The sequence below is a fragment of the Pyrgilauda ruficollis genome, unplaced genomic scaffold (assembly GCF_017590135.1).
Source record: "Pyrgilauda ruficollis isolate IOZ18807 unplaced genomic scaffold, ASM1759013v1 scaffold35, whole genome shotgun sequence".
In the NCBI taxonomy this organism is placed as follows: domain Eukaryota; kingdom Metazoa; phylum Chordata; class Aves; order Passeriformes; family Passeridae; genus Pyrgilauda; species Pyrgilauda ruficollis.
Window position 1 is genome coordinate 2,796,545 of NW_024524934.1, and position 27,497 is coordinate 2,824,041.

Sequence of the window (27,497 nt, forward strand, 5' to 3'; positions counted from 1 at the left end):
TAATCAATTTTATTCTTTTTTCCTTTCACCTGGAACATATTAATCCATAAAATTTGGGAAAAAATGAAAACCCACTGCAGTGTATTATTAGATTTTGAAAAATCCTGCATTCAACAGTTGGAGTTGGAGTTACTTCCAGGAGTTAGATTAACTAAGTTGCTCTAGCAACACAGTTCTTGAGATGCAGTCAGCAAACCAAGACTACAAAAACAAAGAACCTACAAATCAAGCCCACAAGGACAGGCAGCTAGTTCCATTGCTTCTGACAGCAAGGTAGTTTAAGCCCTGCTTTCATTTGGCCATGTGTGTCCTTAGTGATTTTGAAACTGGGAAGGACCTATTAGATATGTTGAATTGGGGTACTGCCAGTAGCTATTGCTTTCAAGACCTTTACACAGTGAGATGGGAAGAATGTGTCCGTGAAATAGATACTGGAGCCAGTGTGTTTGTGCATGTGTGTGTCAACTTCAGAAGGAAAAAGGCCTGAATGAGTTAGATCTGTAAGCTTAGCTCCCTTTGGGAGAACTCCTCCTCCAGAAACCTTCTACTTTTTCAGAAAATACACATTCTTATTATTCCAGCTCTCTCATATATTTTGTAATTCTGACATGCAGTGAGATCAGTGTCTACCTTGGCATTAAGGACTCCTGCAATTATGGCACAAATGAGGAATAAAATATCGAGACTGCTGCAGAGATACACAAACTGATGTATAGGAAGGTTTAACATGCTGCTTAACATTCACGAATAAGAGTGCAGGTGTACCCAGATACATCTCTATCTTTGCTTTTATAGTTTCCACTGAATGACTATTTAGTCAAAATTCTTCTATATCACAGAAAGAGCCACTAGGAAGACACTTGGAAGTTGAAAGGACATCACAACACTTTGCCTGTCTGTTTCCATCTTGCATCCATACCCTGTGATTTCAATTCCTTGGACTGAAGAGGAAGATAAACCAGCTGCCACTCCAGAGCATCACTCTGATAGGGAGGCAAAGATGTGTGGATGGAGAACAGCTCAGAGGACACACAGCTGGCCGCTGGTCACACTGCATTGCTTGCTGCACCCCTTGACTCGGTGCCACTTCCAGACTTGCCTTGTAGCTCCATGAGCCCTTTTATCAGCCCTGACACCTAGGAATTGCCTCTCTTTGTGATTTTAGAGCTCCCTGCTCCCTCCATACTGGTAATGGAAGCAGCCAGGCATCTGGAACAATTGGCAAGTCCCTATTGCCCTCCCACAGAGTGGGGCAGGCCCTCCCATCCATTTGCTCTCTGGACCAGGAGTGTGGGAGGGGACAGGGGTCCTACCCACATGGCAGCCATGGCAGCCGAGCTCAGCTGGGAGGCGCCTGCAGCTCCCAGGTTCAACCCCTCCACATCAGCAACTGGAATTTCTCAGATGAATGCTCCTGACCTGGAACTCACTCCCCTTGGCAGCTGCTCAGACCTTGAGTCTAATAACCTTCAGGGCGCCACACAAACTTCATTCATTTTGTTTAACCTTCGATTAACTGAGTTTCTTCTACAGTTTTCTCTGGGATTGAGCCCTCCATGGCAAACAGGAGTGAAACAAACTTGTTAAGTTTTTCTGCTAAAGACAGCAGGGCAACAAAGTATCCCATGCTATCTAAACCAAAAAACAGTACTGAAATGTGTACAAGAAAACAACCTTAACATTGATAAACCTAAAAACACTGTCTGTAAAGAGCTGACTGCCTCTGCTTGTCTCTTTGGTGAAGAAAACATTTCAGACACAGAGCAGGGATATAGCAAAGGGCCAAAATAAAATGCAGAATTAATATATTTTTTAATTTGTATAAACACCTGCTATACTAAGGATGCAAGAAAAATATTTCTTTCCTCTCTGAGCAATTGCCAGAGCTGCTGCAGAGACATTTTGCAATTGTGAATACAAAAGCAGGTGGTTTATCTGGCAGTGAAGCTGTGGTTATGATGAAAGTCTGAGGACTCTGTGATGGCATACACATGATCCCCTGTGCTACAGCTCATCCAGTCTCTCACCTTTTTTTCCATGACATTGGATTTTGTCATGATGTTTTTGAACCCTTGCCTGTGGTTTCAGATCATCTCCTCCCTCAGGTGAAGGGACTGCCTCAGGGAAAGACAGCCTAGCCAAAGGCTCTTGTCCTAGTTGCCAGGATGAAGTAGGGGAGGGGAGGAGAGGTTTAAGGGATTTTAGAGTGTTCCCTGTAATTTGACAGTTGTTAATCATGTTCCAGCTCTCTTAGTGCCTCCAGCTCCTTCATAACTTGGTATGTACCTGCAGAACTCCAAGGGTTTCTATGGAGCTGCATAAGATGAAAAGAAAGAAACCTGAGTTGTTCCCAAAGCACTTCAAAATTAATTGGCTAGATTGTGGTGTGGAGGTTTGTTGAGCTTTTTCAAAAATCCTGACAATTTCTGCGGCTCAAAGCAGGTTAGAACTGACTTTCAGAGTCAGCATGGTTGGAGCACATTGCATTTCCTCAAAGATAGGAGAAGAGAATCATTTCACACTTTGCCTGGATTTGCAGTAACACTGGAGGTATGTGAATCACAGCGATAAATGTTGCAATGCACAGCGGACTCCTGATTCAAAGTCTTCCTTTATGAAGCTTTCCTATCTCTAAGACAGTATGATGTAGCTCTTGGGTAGATCCCAGATCTGGGATCCCACTTCAGCACAAACCACTCTGAGAGCTTTGTGGCAGAGATGAGTCCTCTCTTCCTGGCCAGACAGTGCAAACACAGCTCAAACCCGCTCATCTCCTTTGGGCTGGACCTGGTGAGACCTGGAAAAAGGAAGAAACAAACACTACAACTTTTTGTGCCTCAGCCATAGTAAAGGACAATCTGTACACGGCTAACACCTATTAACTCAACCATTAGTGGTCCATACACTGGGCTTTCAGCTCTGCGTATTTTCAGTTTGATCCCTGGTAAGGCAAGGTAGCATCCACCACAGATATGGCCCCAAGCTTTTGGGGGAACCAGGCAAAACCCTGTGACTTCAGAATCTAGATCTGCATCCATATTTTGTAGCTACTGCCCAGCCCTGCTCTGCATTAACAGTTTTGGAAAACACCATCACAAGAAGAAGGGGAAAACAAAAGTTTCCTACTCTGTGTGATGAAGATCCCACTTGGGAAATCACCTACCCCACTACTCCTGCAAACAAGATGCCAGGCATAAATATTTCACCCAGCTGAAAGTAAATACAGATCCTTCTGCTAAACCTGCAGCTCCAGACAAACAGAAAAAGGCTTAAATGAAGGTGTGAGACCAAAAATGAGCTTCAACAGCATGAGTAGGCACAGTGCTGGGGAGCACAGGGAAGCAGAGGTGAAATCATTTAGCAAGAGTACATGGTGGGAATTTGAGTGACTCACAGGAGCAGCAGCTTTCATTATTTCAAACCATTGAAAAACACCCTTGGTCCCCACACCAGGGTGTGGCTGCACATATTGAAGCTGTCTCAGGTTTCAAGTGGTGGAGGCATCAGTGGGGCATCTGGGTACCCCTGGGACTCCTCCCTGCCCCTTGATTCCCGGGCAGAGTGGCAGGATCTGCACATGCTGTGGAGGGCTGCCGACATTCCTGATGTTTCAGGCGATCCATGTGGTGGGGGAAGGTAGCCCCCTGCCTGGGGTGCCCCCCTTCAGGGATACACTGGCAAGGGGATCAGCCTGTGTGTTGCTGTGAAGACAAAACTTTGATCTTCCATCTTCTGAAAAAAGTAAAGTGGTGGGAAGGATAGAGAGGGGAGAGGAGGTCACAGAGCATGTAACCACCCAGAGATATTGCCCACCACCTGGGAATCCCCCGAGCATGGGAGAGGGCTTCCTTTGCCAGAAAGCTCAGCCAGCTGTTTTCCCAAAGGGCTCATTGGGGTTACAAGTATCTATGCATAACAAGGAGCATCTTTTAGCCTGCTCTGCTTTATATTAAGGACTTAGTAAGCACTTTCTTAATTCATTTAGTGACATCTTTCCTTCATTTCCCAAAGTCAGTCACCCACTGAAAAGACTGACCTTAGTAAACACCAGAAAAAGAGTACCATTCTTTTCACAGAAAAGCTTGGCATTAGTTCCCACTAACAACTGCAGAATCCTTATGGAAGAAGCCAATTAAGCAATAAAGCACAATAAGGTACAGGCTATTACACTAACATAATAATTCACACCTACAGTATTGCTACTAGAATCACACCTGCAGTGTTGCATAAAGCCAAAAGCCAGGAACTGTTAAAACAAGCTAGCCAGTTTATTATTACAATATAATTTCTGCCTGGGGATACACTGCAGAAAAGATAAAATATTGGTATGTGCTCTTATTAGAGTGTTAAAAAAAATCTGGGTTTTAAAAGGGAAATGAACAAGTGGTTTAATAGTAAAGTCCAACGGAGCTTGCTTAATTTAAAACTATACAAAGCCAAATGCTGAAAATTAGCTAGTGGGGTGGGAGTCTGCAACAGAACAGGAAAGGAGTGGGTGAGGTGACACCATGGCATCTCGCATCTGGTCTGTGGCCTGCTATCATGGGGCAGGTATTTAGCTGACCTTAACTGAAGGACCTCATTGAAGCCCACAGAGCTATTATGTACATAGAGCTAGCTGCTGGGCTGGAAGTAATTTGACAGAAAAAAAATGAAGTGCTTAGTCTAAGTATCTAGCATGCTTTCTCTTTGAAACATCCCCCAGCGATAACTATCATAATTATACTTCCTTGCTCAGGTTGGTTACAGAGGAATTAGGCAGCCATCACCCATTCTTGCTCTATTGTGAAGAGTTTCAGCTGCGTTAAAGGCATGGGACATGGCAGTACTCAACTGTGTCAACAGAAGGTCATTCCATCCTAAAGCACTCCCAAAAAGGAAGAACTAAAAAGATCCAGACAGTAGAGACCCCCTCTCTTATGGCACTCCCCAGATAGTTAAGAAAACAAAAGAAAGGTATTGTTTTCTTACAGAATTAATGGGGCTGGATGTTCCCATTTCACTTGGTTATGTTCCCATTTCACTTGGTTATGACCCTAATTGGACCAGTTCCAGAGGGAGTGGTGCTCTGGTACTTGGGAAGTACCTTTTCCATTTAGAATTGTGGCCGGCCAGAGAGCAGATGTAGCCTGTTCCTGCTCCAACACCTGGCAGGTTCTGGGGGCTCATGGGGGAGCTGAATGCTGGCATTCAGCCTTAGTGCACCTGTAACAGTGCCTGAAGCTGCCTCTGGCGTCACAGGCAAAATGAAGGCACTGCCCATTCCCACTCACTGGTAAGAAACCTACTCCTTACTGTGGGCTCCTTTGGCAGGCTGGGGCCCTGACTAACAAGCCCCACAGCTTTTGTGTCTCCTCATTGCCCTGATGGCCCCAGGCCGGTCACCTCAGCCCTGCTATCACATCCTCCTCCTGCCTGGCCTCCCCGGCCTCTGCTTTCCTGTCTGCCTGACGAGCTGCCGCAGAAAAAATCTTCCCTTCCCACTGCTCAGACCTTGTCCCCAGGTGCCCCTGGGTGGCGATGGTCACACCAGATCTGCTGTGTGGAGGCTGCAGCCACCTTCCCTGGTAACACTTTAACTCTAAGCAGCCAGGCAGGCAGGTGAAAGGTCAGGGTGGTCCCTGCATTGCCCCTGCTGACAGAGTCCTTTTCCCTGCTGTGGCACACCAAGGTCCCATGTGCAGTCAGCCTCCTCAGACCGGGTATCCATCCTGCCCATGTCCTATCCTGCATTCTGGATCCCCAAGAGTCCCTTTGGGACAACAGCCAGGCATGATGCTTGCCCACCACCAGATGCAGAGGTCTGGAGGGCACTTGACCTCAAGCCATGTCCCTGTGCCCTAAGTGGCCCCTCAGATCTGCAGGCCATGCCAGTCTCCAGGAGTCCATGTGTGACAAAGCCCAGGGATCCAGGCACTCCCTGAGGAACTGAACATAGAACCTGGTGGAAACCCCACAAATTAAAGGCCACAGAGTTATTAAGGATTACCACTAATTAGTTAAACAAACCTTACCCTCTGTGATTTCCATGGAGACTCGGTGGCCCCAGCCTCCACTGCTTCTCTTTGGAGCTGAGAAGTTATCAGGGGCACTTCCCTCAAAACTGGGCTGAATTGCAACATTTTTCAGTGGCAGTGTTTGCTTTGGTCTGAGGATTTCTGTGTGCAAAACAAACAAAAAAAAAAAGAAAACCCAAAACACAACAAACAAGTAGATAATTTCTAGGAACAAATTAATGTGTTTAGGGACCAAGCTGGAAGAAGGGGGTGAGGAAAAAAAGCAAACAGTGAGGGACTTTAGAAATGCCTGGAACATGCCCAGAGCTTGTCCCAAAGTGAAATGGGGTGAAAAAGGGTCAGATCTTTTTCTTTCAAATTTGTATTCTACCTGTTTAAGTGGCTCCTTGAAAACTTGTAACAGCCAAAAGTGTGTTTCACTGCTCTGAAGTAAAAGTAATCTGGTCTTCCTCTGCTTTTTTTATGAAACATCCCTTTACAAAGGTATACACTGCTCTCTGTTCAGCTCCCAAGCTACACTACTGAACTACCACACACACAATTCATTCTAAAACCTAGGAATATAGGGGAAGAGGAGTGACACTCTGTACACTTCTTTCTTTTTTCTGTAGACTTCTTTTTTTTTCTTTCTTTTTTTTTTTTTTTTTTTTTTTTTTTTAAAAAAACTTTTTTAAAGTTGTTTTTAAGAAGACATTTCTAAAGATGTGGCAAGCGGGGAAAAAAGGCACAGAAAGAGACACATTTTATATTAAAACCAGATGTGGAAAGGGGGGAAAAAATTAGGTTTGTGCCAACCGGCATCAAGGAGAATTTTTTGTGTTTCAGCTTCGGAGTTGAATCTGCAGCATGCCGCGCCACATGCTGATATCCATCAGTGTAATGACTACGGCATCTTAGCAGCATAACACTCCTGCCAGCAGAGAGAGGGGAGTTGGTAAACTAAAATCAACCTCTTCTCTCCATCTATTACAGTATAACCTTTTGGACAGTTAGTGAAAACTGGTTCAAACTGTGCTGCCGTCCAAACTTCAGACCCATTGAAAGGCCTGCCTTGGCCCCAGGCCAAAGTCCAGTGTTTTATTACCAGTCTCATGTCTTTCTCTCCCTTGCGTTCCTTTACCCACTTATTTTCTTTAGCTTTTTATTTTAAAAAAAAATAAGAAAAAGAAGAAGAAAATAAGTATCCTTATAGTACAATTATCTTAACAAATTCTGGTACATGTCACAGACCTCATTAATTGATTCCACATCCAAAACAGAAGACTTGGACTATTTTTGTTGTTCAAAGCTGTACATTGGCCAACATCCTCTGCATATAATTAACCCCCTATTTCCATGGAATCTCTGCATTAACTTATTACAGACTCGGCTGGTAATGAACTCCCTGGAGAAGTCCACACACAAACATTGGCCATTGGCTTCGCTGCCCACGTGGATTAAACAAAAATTAATCTCATCTATTTGGTTATTCATTTGGTGTCTTTAAATTGGAGGCATTTTTCTGCTTCGTTTGATGCACACAAAGAAAGAGGGATCTGGCTACTGAACTTTATCCAGAAACATCCATGTGTGGAGCAGATTAATGGGAACTTTTCATACCCATAATAGCTTTACAGCAACGAAGTAGAACACGCAGTTCTCCCTGGGTGACTATAATGCTCTGGGAGACAGGGAAAACAAATGTGGCTAGAAGATAGTAATGTTTTGCTCATCAAGTGCTGTGTAGTTTAGACATCACTGAAGTGACGTGTTTAGAACTGAACCTGGAAGGAAACTCACATTTTGTTAATGTGGGGGGGTTTTGTATTGTTTTGATTTGTTTTTTGTGGTGCACTCAAACTTCTAGACACTGAAATAAAAAGAAGGATGTGACAGATAGAGATGTCCCAAAACAGCTGCTGGTATCAAGTGACCACATGTAAAATGGTAAAAGGGAATTGACAGGCAGACTAGTAAGGAAAAGTGGAAGCAGCAGGGATTGCTGACTCTCCCTCTACCCACTTCTCACTGGAAATGGTGATTTCTAAATAAAGAGAACAGAACAGATATTTTTATATGACTTATAACTTAACTGGTAGCAACCACCTAGCTGAAATCCCAGAGAGCAAAATCCCTCCTTCTCCAGGCTTTGCACTGACCACAGCTCAGCCACCTTACTGCTGTGCTTTTCCCCATGGGATAAGGCAGGGTAAGAATAGCATCGTCCTTTGGAAAATGCTCTGAGAGCGACTAGAGAAGGCTTTAAGTGGATAATTCTAAATAAACTCACTTCTCCCCTGCCTCCTCTCTACCTCTCAAACTCTTTCTCAAAAAGAGGGCAGCTCCTGAGTTTTGGTTGCAGTCTTCAACAGCAATCATCACTATACCATGTGGGGATCTCTCTGGTCCCTTGGGATCACATGGATGTGTCCTGAAGAGGTATCATCAGGAGTAATGGTCTTTTCTCCCTGCTGTGGACACAAAAACTGCTTCTTGGCATTAACTGCCTTTGTCAGGTCAAAAGCATCAAGGTCGTTCCATCTGTGCTAAGGAACTTCTTCAACCAGACCCTTAAAATTCATGCTCTAACTTCTGTGGACAGTACTAATCCCGTTTCTTGCATGAGATCCAAATGCAGCAAACCTGCCTTTCCCGTAAATGCCCCTCCCTGCCTCTCATGTGATTTTGGTTCTATTTAGAAAATACTCATTACTTGGAAAGGTATTTATGCAAATTTTCAGTTGAGGGTGTGCCATGTGCTGTGAAAACTCACAGTACTGCCTAAGTCACCTCCTTGTACAATATTCCTGCTGTTGTAGGATATTGTGGGAGATGAGTAGACCCGGCCACATGCTTCAGAGCCCTCGGGATTTCCCCCTGACAAGGGCCCAGACAAGTACTCCTCTTCCTGCAAGCCAGGGACGGAGCCCCTCCAAGACTAGCACCTCAGAAGTGGCCTGAGCAGACTGAAGGACCACATGCAGCACAGCCCATTTCTCACAAGGGAGCTGCTAGCCAGGATCAATGCTGGACAAAAGCTCTGCCTGTCTCTGCAATGCTGTCATTTTCAGACCGAGCTTTTCAGGCTCACCAGGCACTTGCTCAGGTGATTAAAGGTTGGGGTGGCAATTCCCTGCCTAACAGCCCCCAAGCCAGCTGGATTAAACTTCCCTGGTGCTTGTTTATGTGCATCAAATCCTCCCCCTGCAGAGGAGCGGGGGCAGATGGGCTTGGAGGAAGGTGAACATGGTGGCCCAGCTCCTTCTTGGAGGCATCTCTCTCCTCCTGCCCCCCACCTCTGCAGCCAGCATCCCCCCAGGCAGCAGGGCTGAGGCAGCAGCTGGCTGTTCCCCTCTACATCCCCAGCAGCTGCTGTACTCCTGCCACCTCAACATCCCACAGGCATGGTGAGCTACATCAGTGGGAAAGCAGCCAGAGGTCACTGGTGTACAGCAAGAAGCAAAAATTATCAATGTGCATCAAAAATGGTCAATGTGCCATCTCTGCAAACAGCCTGGAGCCCCACAGTGCAGGAAGCACAGATGGATGAAGCCCCTCAGGGAGGAGGGGACTACCTGCCCTGCACCTCAGCCTTGCAGGAGGGAGTGGCAGGAGCCGTGTACGTTGTAATACCTGTTTCAGATACACCTGAACAGAAAGCATGATAAATCGCTGAAGGGCCTGGGAAAAGAGAGAGCATTCACATCCATGGCCTTAAGTGCTCTTCACCTGAAAACCACCTGCTGAGATGTTGCCATGACTCTCATGGCAATGCCTCCAGGGTGGTGTGTCCTGAGGTGACATTGCCATTCATCTCCTGCAGTTTGAAAGACGAGCAACAGGACGGTGACTGAGTGCCCCATGCCTTCTGTGTCTTTGTCAGGATGGACAGGGAGTGGATAGGCTTTGTTCATCCAGCAAATATCTCCAGTCACTTCTGACAGGCTGCCACAACCTACTGGCCGACATCTCCTGGCAAAAAAGAAGGAGAGCAGAAAGCAAAGGGTGTACAGAAAATGGAAATCAGGCTTGAGGACAAATACCAAAGCCAGTGAGGATGTGGCTGAGACCCACCCACTTCTGCAAAGCAGCTTTGCAAGTTCTTTTCCCACCAGTATTTAACCAGTCAACCAGTTCATCTAGTCAGCTACGTCAGCAAGCACCTCTGCTCCAACCACACCACTCTGGTCCTCCAAGCAGTTGCTGTTCAGCCCTGCTCAGGCACACCTCTGCCAGCTGGAAACACACCGGCTCAGGTACTGAAGCCATGCAAAAGAGCAGCAAGGCACAGGGGATCAGCTAGCTGCTGGAGGCTGACACAAGTTCTCCAACACAGCTGCCCAGCTCGCCTTTTTCCAGGCCCAGGGTGCCTTTTCCCAGGAACAGGGTGTCTCCGGCTAGATTACAGAAAGCAGAGCACAGCTAAGTCCAGGGCACAGCAAGAAGAGGAAGCAAAGCAGAAGTGTCACGTATGCTCACTGCATCAAACCCAACATCTGAAGGACGCTACTGTCATTGACTGTACGTAGATAATTTCTGCAGGCAAACACATCAGTTGGACGTGTCCAGGCCCATGTTCATTACCAGCTTGGAGATGAAGCTGGTGGGATTCCTGCAGTGCTGAATTACTTGGCTCATTGCTAGCACACATTCTCACATACGAGTTTTTGCACCAGAGTGCAAAAAACATTGTGTAAGAATTGTGACTTTAAGATCAGGATTGCACCTAATCTAGCAGTCTTTATTTCACAGTTCCCATGAAAACAACAGTGCAATTGCCCTTTAGTCAACATTTACTAATGCTTCCAAAATACTGGGAAGAATTTTGCTGATCACCCATTTCCTTACACTTCACAAAGTAGCTGAAATAAACCCTTAAAAATTAAAAGACGTGCAACAACCAGGGGAGGTCTGTAAGCTGCACCAGTTGAGTAACCAGCCAGCAGATTACAGCACAAAAACCTTTTCAAAGGGAACTCGACAGCAGAGCATCGCTGAGAACTCCATGAATGAAGATGCTGAGTGGCCTCTGAGGGACGATTTTGCTGAAAGTCAATGAGACCCTAGGGGAGAGATTTAGGGAATTCACTTCTCATTCAGCCTAAAGTATTCTCAAAGCAACTTGGATATCCACACCAACATCCAAAGCCTCCTGCTCAAGCACCCAAAATTCAGACCACCCACAGCTTTTGCACACATTCAGGCCCCCAAGGAGAGTCGAGGCTTGTCTAGTGGATCCAGAGTTTCCCACTTCTCTGCTTCTCGTATTTCCTGACTCCACGGAAACTACTCTCAGCACAGGAGGGAGCTGCCTGTATTAGCAGGAAATGTAGCCTGGAGAGGAAGATGAGGAGAAAGCAACTCCTACTGCTCTTCAGCCAGCCAAAACCATCCTGCAAGCTTTGCAAGGCTCTGCAAGGAAGAGCATGAACCTCAGGGAACCTGTGGGGCATGTGATTGCCAGGTGACATCTTCCCAGGAGTCTGGTAAAGGGCCAGCTGATGGAAACAGTGACCAGGCAGCAAGTGGAAACCCTGGGATTTCAAAGGGTTCCTTGAAGTTTAAAACTTTATGTCCTCCATCACACGCTTCCCAATCAGACTTCCCATGATCACCATACAATTTTTCTTTACTCTTGATGGTGCTCTGGATGAAAGATACCAATCCATCTGTAATCACAGAAAAAGAACATTATAAAAAGTCCCAATAAGCTGTTGGGACCCAGTAATTTCTATGAATTTCATTAAGTTCAGGAAAGAAAAAACAGGAAATTGATCTGCAGTAAAAGCAGACAATGCTTTGTCAGGAAAGAGTAGAACTTCCCTATTTATCAAGCTGGGAAATGTCAGCTGGGGTTTTAAAACCCAACCTTTATGTGTCAAAAATGTAAAACTCACAGTAGAGCCAGGCTTCCAAAAGTTTATCTACACAGTTGCAAGCCTTGTATAGACATGAGGAAGTACTACCAGCTCAACAAATACTGTGATTATTACAGTGAGTTATTCAGGCCAGCTCTGTGAATGTGTATTTAATTTTCAGTTTATTTTGGTTTTGATTAAAATTGACTTCAAAATCAATTATTCTGGTTTCTAACCAAGTTGTCCACTTTGTAACAATTTTAAATTTTCCTCTCGGTTGTGGAAAGCAACTTTCCCACAGAGCAGAGGACAGGACAAGTTTTATTTCACACCTTTGTTTATTTGTGAACCCCTGTTTGGAGCTAGTCTTATTTTAGAATAAAAGCACTCATGCAGGGACTCAAGTAACAGGAGAGTTAGACCCCATATAATTATTTCTGAACATTTTGTGTGTACACCAGCTTTGTATCACAGCACCCATGCTGCATGCCAGTTCTGATGTCATGACATAACTCATTGTAATAGATTATTTGGGGATTAAAACCAAAACAAACAGGTATTATAAGGAAAAAATATTGCCACATGAGGGCATGCTTCATCTCTTTCAACAGCTTGCCTTTTCAACTCAAATCTAAGTCAAGTTATATTTTAAGACCTAGTTTTAGAAAAAGGAAAGCTCAGGTTTTATTTATGATTTGCTAGGTTTGTAACATACCAATTAAGTGCAAAATTAGCACAAACCTTGAAAAGAAACATTCTTTGCTTCCATCTGTGGTCACACTATTTTCCTGTGGTGACAGCAACATGCACTTTGGGCTTAGGGCAGAGGAGATGAGCTATCTCAATGCATAATACTCGTGTTCTGTACCACGTTGTACAAAATAAGCACAGCACAAAATCCAAACACAAAGTTATGAAAGACATAAATTTCACCTTTTGCCCAATGGGAACAGCTTCCCGGCTGACGAGGCACGTCAAGGCAAAGGGAGGCACCTTGTACTGTTCTCTTGCAAAAGAAGGGCAGGGTTGCAGGGTTCCCCAGGGTTTCCCAGCTCTAACACACCACTGGATCCGTCTCCTCCCAGAAAAGTTTGAGTCTGCAGCCCCTTGACCGTGAGATTGCTGCCAAACCTGCAGCAGACATTCCTGGGGATTCCTCAAGTCACATGGTCACCCCAACGGAGTGTCCCCTGCTAAGTCCCTCTTTTAGGCAAAACTACCACTATCAAGATTTCAGAGCCTACCAAGTCACTTGTGCTAACAGCCCAGAAATTAATTGGGTCTGCAGACCGTACTGCAGACGGGCAGCAAGAGGTTAATCTGTCCACCCAGACAGCTGCACCAGAGCAGGAATCCTCAAGGCCACAAACATTCTCTGGTCCTGAAAGGAGGATTTTGGACCCATGGTGGAGCACAGTGATTAATTAGGAAACCACAGCACCCAAGTGTTTGAGTCACTACAAGTAATTTTTCTTCTAGTGAGTCAGAGTATCTGCACATTCTTGCTTCCTGAAGACTTGAGTACTTAAGCATGCAGCATCCCACTCTGGTATCATGTCTGTGTCATGGAAATGATTTCACAAAACATTAGGATTCTCCCAGCTAATTCTGTTCTCTAGTCTGTATCCACTGATGTTCAACATGCTACAGGATCTGGCTTGTGGTGATTTGTTAAAATCAATTGGGAGGGTGTTTTCCCACATTCCAGAGGAGCAGGGTCACTCACAAAGTTTCAGAGCCTGCAACTCACCTGGCCTGGGCTCAGCCATTCCTGCCAGAGGAGCACCAGATCCTGGAGCCTTTACCCTTGGCTGGTCCAGGGAAGGAGGAAGCTGCAGGGGCTGTAGCTTTCCCAGCACACGGCTGCACAATTTTAGAAGTCTGAGCTTGTGCTGACTAAGATGTTCACACTGACGATAAAAGCCAGCTCACAGGGGAAATCTTTCTTCAGTTTCTCCCTTTATCCAAGAGATGTAAATTCACTGTGTGTGTCTTTCACCACCGCACCCATGCTCCAAGATGACTTCATCTGGCCACAAAAAGACAGACGAAACACGAATGATCCGATGCTTGTGAAGACAGGTGCAGTAAAAGCCTTAGGTGGAGCGGTAAATAAGTTGAGAGACGGGCTTTTAATCCGATGATGTGGAAAATACTGAATTCCCACATATTTTTGTTGTTGTAAACATCTTTCAATCATAAAACTGAAAGATGCCAGGCTTTATGTTCTCACCATAAAATATCACAGGAAAATGCACTGTGGTATTAGATGGGAGCATCACGAGTATTCTGTGCTAATGGTGACTACAGTTTTGCTCTTTCTTCTGTGTTTGTACCAAAAGTAGTTTTGAATTTATGCCAGAGTACATAAATACCTGGACATTTACATTTGCACTATGCCCCTGGAGGGGCAGACCTGAAGGAACAAGAACCCTGGTTGTTTAGGCAGGGATCAAGTTTCTCCTTATCTCCTTTGCCAGGCCATGAACTGCTTTTTCATGCACCTCCTGGCTTCTCCACCAGCTTTTGCACCACCGCCTGAACCACCCATACTCCCAGGATCCACCCATCCCTGCTCCAGTGTCCTTCAGCTCCTGGTGGAGCTGTAGCCAGCCACCCCTGCCAGCTGGCTCTGGCTGCTGCCCCTTCCTCAAGGACTTTGCACAGCCAGGCGGTCACCAGGACCCAGAAGGGCTGCACTGAGATTTGCTAAGAGGTTAGAAAGAGAAACTGGATCCCCCAGAAATAAAAGCAAGGGCAGGGATATGATCAATCTGTCCTGCTGAGTGCTAAGGGAGAAGAGAGGCTTCCTGCTCGCCTGCCCAGCCCCTGGTACACACAGCAGCAATGTTATCTGCACCTCTGAGCATCCCAGGCTTGCCTGGCATTGGGAGATAAAGGAATTCTATCATATCTTTAAAGAGGGACAGGCTGCGTGAGAGATGGCCTCTGGCCCCATCTCAGAACTGGCAGGAAAAGGTCATCGAGTGTCTGGGAGCAGGAGTGAGGGACACCTGAGTCACACATAGTAACAGCAGCCTGGCACAGGCACTCACCCAGCTGGGATGGCCCTCCCACAGCTTCCTCTGCTGAACAGTGTTCCACACACAGGAATGAACTCCAGCACCTGAGGAACAACCTTCCCATCAAGCAGGGAGGGAGGTGCAGAGAGCAGGGTGAAAGGGACTGTCAGTCTGAAGAGCACACAGGGGAGACAAGTAAAAATGATGGAGCTGAGCCAAGTAAATAAAAAAAAAAAAAAGAACAAAGTGAAAATCAATACAGCGAAGTAAAAAAAAAAAAAAAAAAAAAAAAAAAAAAAAAAAAAAAAAAAAAAAAAAAACCATAAAAAATAAAGGGGAAGAAATAACCACTTTTCTTACTGGCTCCTGCCTCAGCAGGACAGTCCTCTCCTAGCTCATGGAAGGACAAGAGTGGGTCTCACAGGGTTTTTTTCCTGGAGGAACATCACCCAGTGGGCAGATCCCACAGCAGGAGCCTTCTGTGGACAGCAGAGGAGCTGACCTCCACCTAGATGGCCAAGGAGGCTGCCCCATGACCAGGTGGGTGACAAAGGGGCCTCCACTCTCCCTGGATTCCTTGGACTCATCTCAGCCTCACCCATACCACCATTTCAGAGGTGGCTCTGGCTGGGAGTCAACAGGAAATCAACACCCCTGTCAAAGGCTGGAGTAGCTCAGAGGCCACAGCAAGCTCCCTGGCAGAGCTAGTGCCACTACTACTCCCAGGAAAACACACAAGGGGAAAACACTTCTTTTTTCAGCTCACGCCCTCCTGAATTAGGCAGGACAAGGACATTTTACATCACCTGGCCATCCAGGTGGCCTGTGCACATCCCTCTGGAGGGACTGCCACCCAGTACAAAATCTTCAGGGTACATAAGAGGGCACTGGAGATGTTGTACTTTTTCCTATGTCCACGACATTGGCTGGCTCATCAGCTTCCCCAAAACACTCTGGTAGGACAGATGCAGCAGGGGCAGGATGCAAAATCTCCAAGTCCTTGATTTCATCTGAGCTTTGGTGTTGTTTCTGACCAGCCACCACTTCAGCATGCGCACTTGGAGGTCTCTCTGCCAAAACCTGTCCTTTCTTCACATCACTGCAAGCATGGCCTGCCTGGGACGGTTCCCTGAGGCCTGAAGAGGATGGGAAACAGCAACATTAAGCTTAAAAGGCAAAATCACAGCAGGATTCAGGCACTGAACTTCCTTTTGTGCCACTGAAAATTCCATCCAAAGTCCCAGCAAAGGCAGGTTATACAAGTCAAACCTGCCCACACACAGGCACCGCTGTCCCGGGGACTTTTGCCCCACTCACAACAATAAATCTGTTTGTAAAGCAGCAGCTTCCTGTTCCAGCTTCACCACTTGTTGCAGCATCAACACGCCCCCCCAGCTGCAAGGCTGCCCCTTGTCACTCATCCCATCTCCTGACTGGAGCCAGCAGGACAAAATCCTGTCCACCCCAAAGCATCTCCCGCTGCTCTGCCCACCGTCCTCCCGCAGCAGTTGTGGCGTCGGTGGCTCTTGGGAAGCCGCCAGGCTCCACGTGGCCACGGCCGAGGTGCGAGCACATTCTGCTTGCAAAAACCTGCGGCAGAGAGGCGGCCAACAGCTGGGCTGAGAAAGCTGCTGCTGCTTGCCAAGTCTACATGGTCGCCATAAAAAAAAATATTGCCAGGCTTTTCATGGAGTAAGAGCTAAGCACAAGCTCCCACTTCAGCCCAGAGACAACTGTGCCTGCTTCTCTCTCTGCAGAGGAGAATTCCTCTTTGACTGCACAACGGGCATAAGGGAAACAGCACACGGCAGCAATCATGGGAGAGTGGCAAACAGCCATCCCAACTGGTGGTCACAAAGCTGTCCAGCAGCTGCAGAGAGAGGAGGGGGGAACTGAGCCAGAGGGGGATGGAGTGGAGGAGGAGGGGAAGAAGCTTTAAAGACAGGCAGATTAAGGGCAGCCCCTCAAATGAGTCAAAACTCACTGAGACGTGGTTGCAACTCCCTGTTTAGCAGAAGGCATCCACAAATTAATAAAAAGGAATAAAACCTGGACAGCTAGGAAGTCGTCAATCACATTCATACATATTTAACAGGGACATTCATCTGAATAGAGGCCTGCCTGTAGCATGCTAGAAACAAGTCACACTGCCTGGGAGGCTCACACAGAAAGCTTTGCTCCAGGCCAGCATGGGACAGAAAGGCAGGGAATTGTTTGCTGTGCTCAGGAAAAAAGCAGCCCTGATGTGAACAGAGAAGATGAACATGCTGGTGAGGTGCAGGGGAAAGGTTGTCTCCCGTGCTGGTGAGATGCAGGGAAAGGGCATGCTTTCTGGACCCTGACCCAGGAAGGACAGGATAGACCATGCTCTGTTTCACAGCTGAAACCCGCCTCCTGGCACACGCTGCGGGGACAAGAAGGGCTGCTGCTGTGGAGCCAGGGCAGCTGAGCTGCAGCCCAGGAGACAGCACAGCTGCACAGGGGCAGTCCCAGGAAAAAGCTTTAGCTCTTGTTTTCTGGTCCAGAGCTCTTGCTGTCAGTGCTGGAGCACAGATTTGACAAGAAGCCTCGGAAAGCTTCTTGAAACATGTGCTGGGATCATCACTGATGTTAGGAGGATGAGAGATGGAGGGATCACATCTCCTTTAATCTCTCTAGCAATGGCCTGGATCTAGTCATGAACTTGGGCTGTTAAACCTACTGCCACACATCCTGGTGGGTCCTTTCAGGACATCATTAGTGGGAATTCAAGCCTAAGAGAACCATGCTGCATCAAACCACATTACTTCTGCTGCACCTCTGCCTGGGCACTGGCTGAACCAATGCCCTTGCACAGGGCTCTACAATGGCATGTCCTGTATCAGAGTTGCTCCATGGGCAGCCCTCAGCAACCTTGGCATTTGATGTGAATCCATTAGTATAAAAACGCGAAACCAAACTGGGTACCACTGGCTTGGGAAGTGTCATCAAACAGGGTTCCCCCTGCCTACTGTCCTTCATTTTGCAACCACATGGGACACAAAAACAATTGTTACTAAGGCGAGGTCCCTCTCTGTCCAGCACAGCCTGTCGCAGGAGTTCTGCAACCCAGGCTGTGTCCTCACTGACACCTGCTCAACCTCAGAAACCCTCCAGAGGTTTGCACAAGCACAACTGGCTGAACTTTCCAGTGAGACACGGGAACACAGACACTCATCCCACAGGAATTGCTGCAGCCCTGCTGACATGGAGGCTTGTAGGTGGTGTTTCCAGAGCAGATTCCCCTCCCTCCTCGATGTGGAGGCTCTCCCTTGGGGCAGGAGCAATGGCTTCAGTCCATCCTGTCATCTGTGGCAAAAAGGCATCAGCCAGACAAGGAGGGACTCTTATCGAACAGATGGGAGGCAGGACATAGCTGAAGAAAAAACGGGGTGCGCACCTACGGCACATGACAGTAGTACGTGATATGTTCCAGAGATACGGGGAAATGACGGTTATGAAAGAGACAGGAGGGGAAGGGAAAGAAAAAAAAAAAAGCCTTTTGGCTCAAGTCCAGGGGGGAAGGTTCATTTCTGTCATCAGACTTAATGGTTCAGCCTGGGGAGAAATGCAAAAGGCACCAGGTCCTCCCTTCCCAGAGAGGGAGAGCAGGGTCAAACGCAGCACCCTTTCCTCTCCCTGTGCACGCCACCTGCCTCAGCCTGACCCGAGGCAGGAGGTGTCCTGAGCTGCCATTGGAGCTGGGTTTACAGAGAACAGCAGTGGCCTGCTGATCCCTGCATCATGTAGGGAATCAGAAGTACTTTTGCCCCAGGCCATACAGTAAGCTCAGTAGGAACCAGTTTTCATGCATCAGATATATTACATGGATGCCACATATCCCATTTGGCAGCTCCCTCACAGATTGCAAGCTTCTGGACAAAGGGACTCCAAACTCTCTGGATCTGGCACAGCACTCACTGGGCTTGAATTTAGACATACATTCTTGGCCAGCAGCCCCGAGCTCTGGGAAGGAAGCATCCTTTTTCCCCCTCTCCTCCCTCCTTCCCACTCCTGCCCCCGGACGGAAGGCATATTGGATCACTCCTCTCTGTGAGTAAGGGAGTGCTCTTCTGAAATAACACCCTCTGCCTGGGCAGCTCTGCTGGTCCTGCTCTTCTCAATCCACCAGGAAAAGAAATCTCTGCTGGAATACTGTTTTGCTGAAATGAAAACACATCACAAAATCCAGCTGACTTGGTCAGGATTTTCCTTAAGAAGCAAATTAGGGAAACAAGAAGTTCCTGGTAGAGTGCATTGAAACATTTTACAGCATGTTTAAATGCAGCATAGCTGCTTTATTATTCCTATTTCAAAGCTACTTGAATTGTAATTTTGTCTCCTTGTATTGTATTAGGTAAGCTGCAAAACTCTAACTAAAGCTTCCTGTCAAAAAAAAAAAAAAAAAAAAAAAAAAGTTGAAAGTAAGAAAACTGAGGATTTTAAAATTTGCCAAATCAAATTCTGAACAGTAAAATCCTCAATAAAACCAAACCTAAATATCAATCTTCACCCTTGTATAAATATTAAACATTATTTGAATGCAGTTCTGAGTCTGTGAAATCCCCTGGTGTAGATAAGCCTTCAGTACTAGGTAGGATGATAAAACTGGTGTACAGTGTAAGAAGCTGCTATTAAATTATTGTAACTCCAGTAGGGGGTTCTACAGCAAGTACAACATCTAAATTTTTGAAAACATACATATATTCTACGACCAATAAAAATAGGCAGCTAGGAGAGAAGCTATCTATACATCAATATTTACAGGTTTAGGAATTACATAATCCTAAATGACGTTTTTCAGCATTCATCCTCCACACAACTTTTCAAAACAGGCAAACAACTTCAGTATCCTGTTAACTGTATTCTCATGTGCATGTATGCAGCTCCATTGGACTCACAGGTGTAAATTAGGGCAGGATTTGGCCCGTGATATCCATAGCCCAAAAGAATGACTGCAAACCCTTAAAGGAGCAGGGAGAAAAAAGAGACAACAGCTCTAAAATAATTCGTGAGATTAGAGACAAAACAAAAATAATTATATTGACTAAAGCAATGCTCTATGTTAGCTTGACCCTAAATAAAACCTTAGATACTGGCTAGTAAGTTCTGTGTTGAAATCACTGAACTGAACACTAAAACAAAATGCAGTTTGGAGAGGGGCAGCAGCTTCAAACCTACAGAAAGCAGCTTTACATACCAACCGCAGGCAGCAAGTAAAGATCACTGTGTTTAAGCAGAAATTGCAGGAAGTGTGTGGGTGGCAATAGCCATCCTCCACACTAGAGTTTAGTGGAGGACGCTGTGACCATTCCTGTGGCTGGTCCAGGAAAATATCCATGCCGTGGTGAGACACACTGCCAAGATGCATCCCTGCTTTCCAAAGGCTCAGCAGCTGGACTTGGGATGAGCCTCTCAGATTTGCCAGGGCCTGAAACAAAATTAGACGAGCCAGAAATGAAAGGTGAGATCTTGGACCAAGTACAATAGATCTTGGATCCTGTACAAAAGTCACAGAGATCAGATGTCACCCAGTGATTAGGGGAAGTTGGGATAATATCAAAGAGAAGGTAGGCCAGCTGTGTCAAGAGGAAGAAAACTTCTTCAATTATAGCCCAGATTTACAAGTCAGAAGATATAGTTTATGCTCTTGACAAAGCTGAAAGCTTTCTGTGACATCTTAAGCAAACCAGTTTGCTCCTCGATCCAACAGGATAATAATTTACACAGTCCAGAGCTTTCCAGTAACTGAAGTGCACAGACTGCTTGCAGCTCCCAAGGAGAAAAGTGCTCTTACCTTAAAACACAGAAAAAAAAAAACCCTCCCATCATCCATCTTCTGAGAACAGTGGGAATGCTCTCGGTGGGGTACCACACACGGCCAGCTCCCACGGATGTAAAACATATTTTAGTGCTTGCTCCTTAGTCCCAGCGTACCGCCTCCTATCCCTTATAACCATCTCTATCCCACCACATTTTTCATGAATGAAAACTATTCCTATCGCTACACTAGAAATAACCAAGTAAACAGGAAAAAACCCAGATTTGCCAGCAGGTGCTACGGGAGGGGAGAAGGCCATGGTGACCAGCAGCTTTGGCAGACGTGTAAATGGTACCAAGCACATCAATTTAGCCACCTCTCTGTCAAGAAAGTCAGAACCACGGGGATTCATATTTAGAGAAGGCTTTCCAACACACTGTTGGCTCTTATCTCAACCCAGCATTGTTCATGCTATTCATCACAGGCCACGACAGAAATTATATCAGCATCAGCAGCAACCAGAGTAGCAGAATATTCTGCAAGGAAAAAAACCAACCAAGAAAACCACCAGTGTTTACCATTAATAATATCAGTTGTTCTACAGTTTCCAACTTCCAGTTAGGGTTATTTGGCTCTGAGCACTTTGGGAATGTCGGCTGGAAGGAGGGCAGCATCCAGAGGTATTTGACAGGAGTAAAAAACCTATGTAAGCCCTACGTTTCTTGTCTAAAAGTCACCACCCCAGAATAGCTTGTGATCTAGTTATTTTTATTCAGAGAAGAGCCTGTGCCTTGAGTTTGGATCAGAGTCCAAATTCCGCTAGAGTTTCAGGCTGTTGTTAAGGTAGGATGCTCCAATCTGGCCCAGTTTGGAAACAGGATGATCAGTAAATTAGGGATCTCATTTAGAGTCAGGCTCAGACATTAGAGGTGGTCCATTTTGACAGATTTGTGTCATACATTAAATGAGCAATTGTAAATGAAAAGTAGGGGGTTTTTCCTCAAGAAAGGAGGAATTTAGAAACTGTGTCCCAGTCTCCACATTTCAGAAAGGCTGCAGGTTGTTTCATGGATGCTGGGAAGGCTTCTGAGTCTCACCAGTCCTCAGAGGTTACCATTTGTTAAAGGAGAGCACATTTCACTAGCTGAAAATCGTAGTGGTGAGTACTGGCAGGTCTCTCTGGGTTAAAGCACTATCAGCACGCACACACACACATTTACCATTAGGCCACACAGTATTACAGCTTGCTCTTTTTTGTCTGGGAGTGCAACAAGGATTCTTTGACAGTTTTCTATATTTTGGAATGTGGAAAGCCTGTAGGAACTACAGGATCTTTTAAAAACCACCTGCCCATTTTCTTCCTCCTTCCTCCCATTTATCAATGATCCCTTGAGCACAGGAGCTTTCTTCATTGCCCCAACTGGATATTCTTGTAGATTTTATTATAACTCACTGGTTCAGCTTTAACCACAGCGGTAATAACGTAATAATTAATATCAATTTCTTGTAAATTCTTTGTTAGTAAATTTGTAAATAATGATCTTATAGTTACCTGGGCTTCTACCCCACTGTGTACCCATCCTAGAGCCTTTGCTTACACAGGAGGCTGGCACAGTTCCACATACACCATTTTAGTTGCTCGTGTAACAAATATACTTCACACATATTTTACACACATGCTTGGCACAAAATTTAGAAGTGCACATACACATGAAACAGGAGTAATATAGTCTGTTCCAGCAGATGCATCCAGTCCCACGCACATCTTCAGACCTGTAGGAGGCAATGCAGGAACTGTTTGTGTTCTGTGGGAAGAATTGAGCTGCCTTCTCTCCTCTCCCTCTTTTCTAAAACTCAGGGTAAAGCAGTGTTAGTAAAAGTGCTCTCTCTTAAATATAAGGAATGTCAGCAGGCTTGAAAAGCACTACCCTTGCCCGCACTTAGAACTAACTGAGAGGCTTCACCTGACAGATAGGAAGACCTTGGACAACCTTTCCTAAGAGCAGAGCAAGGGATAAAGATGCCATCAGCAGAGGATTGGTAGCAAGCATCTGGAATGGCTGTAAAATTTCCAACCAGCTCAGCTGTTTGAAAATAAATGCCATCCCCAGCCTTATGGAACTGAGCTGGTACATCTTCAGACACCCCTTACATAAATCTCTTGTACACTCAAGAGATTTATGATAAACACTTGCTCTTTCCTTAACCTCCAAAACCTTTTCCACCTGCTGAATAACTCAAGAGTCTTTCCTCTCACCCAGCCTGTTCAATATCTATATAAAGCCTCTGGAGAAGATGCGGTGGCACCATAGACTGACTTGTCAGCAGTACACATATGACACCCATCTCCACGTTATCTTCACCTCCCATGCAAATAACACCATTACTCAACTCTTCAAGGGTTTGACTAAGATCAGCAAATGAATGAAGTTGGCATAAGCTGAATTGTTGCAAGAGCCTGGGCTGACGATGACATAGGAAAGTATTTTACACTTTGATAATGTCCATTGCTGGCATTAAGACTAACTCAAGATTTAGTGTTAATCTGAATTCCATCATCCTGAAAACCCCATAACTGTTGCTGCAAAAGCCTCAGTCCTTCAGCACAATTTCCAATCAGATAACTGAAAAGACTGGACTTGTCCCTAATGCTTGATTTCTACAACATAGTGGACTTAGAAAAACCCATGCAAGAATGCTCCTGGCCATTTACTCAGCAGCACAAGACCACCAAACAAGCTTAAGCTCTGCTCTTTGCTCTGCTGACTACTCAGTCCCAGCTTAAATTCAAGGCTTTGCTCTTATTTTCAAACCCTCCATGACTTTAGCAAAAGTTGATTTAAGGGCATCCACACCTCTGAAACATGACACCATTGAAACATGACAGTTATACTGCTCTGTAACAAAATAAATGCCCACTTTGGAGGGTGTGCGCACCAGGGACAGAGATCCCCTGCTGCCTAGGACACAACCTGCAAGAGACACCCATAAATCTCAGAAGTGCAAGAACAAGAGAGAAAATCCAGTTGTTTTTTTCCCTTTCTCTGTTCCAACTGTACCAAAACCATCAGCATGAACAAGGAGTCCATGACTGCGAGATTGGAGGAAGTCTGACTTCCAGGGGCCTCCACTGGGAGTTCCCTGGTGTCTGATGAAAAGGTGAGCTGGGCTGGTAGCATGTTGATGCTTCAGCACAAACAGGCTCTTTCATGTACACATCTGCCCCTCTCTTTCAAATTCACAGGAACTTCACTTTCAGATCTGTATTCTGTTATCAACAGGCTCAAACTTTTGCGGAGATGAGAAGGGAAGGCACATGGAATCACACATACAGACAGACACACCTAACATGAATTCAGATGCTTTGTTTTACCAGGAAAGAGTTATTGGCAAAAGCACCTTATGTAAAAAAATAGGAGAGGAAATGAGAAAGAGGGATGTCAAAGATGTCTTGTGTTCATTCTCATGAGCTCATAAAATGATTGCAGGCAAATAGATAAAGGTATACAGGAACATCTGAGGAGTCATTGCTTTCCAACACACCAGTAATAGCCAGCAACTCAGAACCTGGAGAGAATCCTACAAACATTTCCAAATGACAAATGAGTCACTGATGATAATTAGATCTGACAGAAATTTATTTCCTCCTAGAACAAATCCAAAGATTACTTTTCAATTATATGAGATGCAAAACAAGGCAAAAAGTTGAGATACCACCAAAATACACCTGAATCTATGTCCATAACTCACTGCTGCACAGGGAGAGGACATTGTTTTAAGGTTGCACTTCCATGTTACTTTTTCATTCCCTGACCACTGCTCACTTGCAATGCATCTAACTATATTTGAATTCCCCGCCAAGGAAAGTAAAGCAGAGGTGCCCCAATAGGGGAACCAACCCCACATGTATCTATACACTATTCAGAATAAATGCCCTGACAATGCAGAATTTTGTGATGCATCTAGCATTCCATGAATCCTCCAGCTGGTCTTGCCTGGGAGGAAAAATATGCATGTATGAGCAGGGATACCGTTCAGAGACACTAAAACAGGTTCATAATAAGTCATCCTGTTTTCTTCAGCACAAAAATAAACCTATATCAGGCTTCTTTTTTTTTTTTTTTTTTTTTTTTTTTTTTTTTTTTTTTTTCCTGACAACAACTGGCAGTAACTTTGTGCATTTCAAATGCAAGGTAGACAACTTTTCGAATGGTTAAAAGGTGTGTGAAGTTTGAAAAGCTGGAAGTCTTGCCAAACTTGATAAAACGTTGCTGAAATGTTAAACAGAAGTTTCCATGAAATTTTCACTGCAACAACCATTCAACTTGAAATCTGCCTAAATTTGTTCAGACCTTTGGGCTCATGTGACAATAAGTAAGTGGCCAAGCAAACCATCAGAACTGAAACTTGGAATCACCAAAGAGGCCCACGCCAAGCCTCTGCTTTGGTGGGGTTATATCTTGTCAGGCTCCTCCAGTGCTTGATTCCAGCAGCAACATTTGGGCTGGCACATCATGCCAGAGAGACAGCATTTTTGTGTTACAACTGAGAAAACAAGCAAAAAAATAAAAACAAAAATTATGCCGGTTTAATCATTTGGTAAGGCAGCTAGCATCATCGTGGAAGTGTCCAAATTTTAGTGCAAACCATCCTCCTTCCCATTCTCTCCCAAAACTCTTATCTTCTTTTCTTAAACTGACAATTCAGAAAACAGCCGGAGTGCTGCTTCTTTTTTCCTTGTATCCCCTGCCACGCTTGCACATGTGCTTATCCAGTAACAGGCATCACTAGTGAAATGGGATTACGTTCCACTGGTTAAGCGCATGAGCACAGCCCTGGGTGGGGCTGCTGGAGGATCAGCTCTTAATAAGGTGTCCAATTTATAATCTAGCAGGGCGAAGAGCAACTGGCTCTCAGAATGAATAGCTCTTCTGTCTCACCATCTCCTGAGGCTGGCTGCTGGGCCGGCCCACCTCATCCTTTTTTTTTTTTTTTTTTTTTTTTTTTTTCCTCTCTGTTTCTCTGATGCTGTTATTCTTTTCACTAAGTTTTTGCTGGAAATATAAAGAGGAAGGAAGAAAACAAGTATCCACCCGTATCTGGTCACACACTGCAAACTGCAGCAGGATGAGCAAACGCTCTGCTAGCGCAACAGGCTTTACACCCTTGCTATTGACTTTTTCCAAGGAAGTTTCATTTCAGCCTAGGATCCTGCTCTCGGGGACCGCCTTTGTGCCCGGCGATGTCTTTAAAAGGGATGCTCCGCGCAGGACGGGCCAGCGGGCATGCCCAGGGCGTGCAGCCAGGGGCCAGCGGGATGCGGCGCGCGGGTGATGCTGTCCCCGCCGCTGTCCCCGCCGCTGTCCCCNTCTCCCGCGGAGGCGCGCACGGCGCAGCGCCCTCTGGCGGCGCGCGGGGGCGGCGCGGGCAGCACCTGCCGGGAGCCGCTCCGGCGGCGGATCCCTGCCCGCGGCCCGCTCCCAGGGACAGCCCCGCACTCACCCGCGGCCGGGACACCGCCGCCGCTGCAGAAACGCCCCGCGGGAAGGCTTGGCGCGCCGCTTCTGCAAAGGCTGGTGGTGGCACACCCGAGCATCTCTCTCTCTTTTTTCCAGATTCCCCCTGTCCCGGGAGGCTTGCCGAGAGCCTCCCATACCTCCAGGAGGCACGTTTAATAGATTTCCTTTCCATGGCGGTGAACTTTTCCAGCCTCTGACAAAGCACACATGTGCAGCGTGCTGCAGTCAGGAAGGGCTGCCCCTCAGGAGTGACTGCTCCTTGCCACCCACCGGCCTCCTCCCTTTCTGTCTCTGTGCTTGCACTGTGTGGTGTAGAATGACTCTTTCCTGTTTGCAGCACTTAAACAAAACACAACAACAACAACAACCTTAAATACTTTCTGAAAGTACCACCTGAAAACTTTCCATCATTCCGTGCTTCCCCCCCTTGCCAAAGCAAAGTGAAAGGTGATACCACCAGCCACTCGATCAATCTCTGTCAGGATCGGGGGCATCTGGCTCCCGTAAGATTTTTTATAGTAGGAGTCTGTTTCTAGGACCATTGGATCTTCTGCAGCAGGATGCTGTTTTCCAGATCTGATTTAAGCTGAACTCCAAAAGACCAGAGAGAAAGAAGAAGCGGGGAGTGTGCACCCAACTTCCTGGAAAAGACACCCGAGCTGTTCTTGTAGCCTGCTGCAACCACTCTCCATCCTCCCCAGCCCCTACAGCTGGTCCCAGCAAATGCCGGCTCTGAAGGCACGGGAACTGGCCCGCAGCTGGCCTGGGGAGCCTGCCTGGTTTTAGCAGTGTTTTCAATTACTAGCCTGCTCAGCAGCCACATCATGTTCTGTAAGAAATGCTAAGTGCCACTAGCAGTCTCTTGGTCCAAAATGTTTTGGAGAGCCACTGTTCTGTCCCCAGCCTCACAGGGACTTTGCATCTGGGAGGAATGCCTGGGATGGAGAACACAAAAGGACAAGCTGGACTGGAGCACCCATTATGCCATTGAAAAAAATGAAAATAAGATGTCAACAACTTCTATGGGCCTAATTGTTTCTTCTCAAACAGATTGTTAGCTTATGTGAATCAGGATAGCTCTACTGAGTAAACCAAAGAATGGAAGGGGGGAGGGGGATAGCCTTGGGATCAGAAAGGCACAATATGGGTCTATATCCCCATTGCTTGCTGGCTACTGAGTAACATTAACTTCTTGCCACCCCACCCATGCACCCCCCAAGAGATAGTGGCAAGAGAGATGAAGAGACAGAGGGCAGTAAGACTGCCTAAGTTTCTGCAAACACCGCCACACAAGGACACCTGAAGGACTGGGGCTTGACTCC

General features: G+C 46.1%; 1 long non-coding RNA gene across 2 annotated transcripts; it reads right to left on the minus strand.

Moving 5' to 3' along the window:
• Positions 1-37: 37 nt before the first annotated feature.
• Positions 38-26,442, minus strand: LOC121357811. Of its 2 annotated transcripts, XR_005955779.1 has the most exons (9): positions 26,159-26,442; positions 22,365-22,429; positions 20,096-20,326; positions 15,684-16,013; positions 14,911-15,087; positions 13,605-13,883; positions 9,726-11,665; positions 6,015-6,158; positions 38-2,797 (listed from the first exon to the last, which is right to left on the minus strand). It is a non-coding gene; the product is annotated as an uncharacterized LOC121357811 (long non-coding RNA). The 2 variants fall into 2 exon arrangements; XR_005955780.1 differs by lacking the exon at positions 22,365-22,429.
• Positions 26,443-27,497: the final 1,055 nt, after the last annotated feature.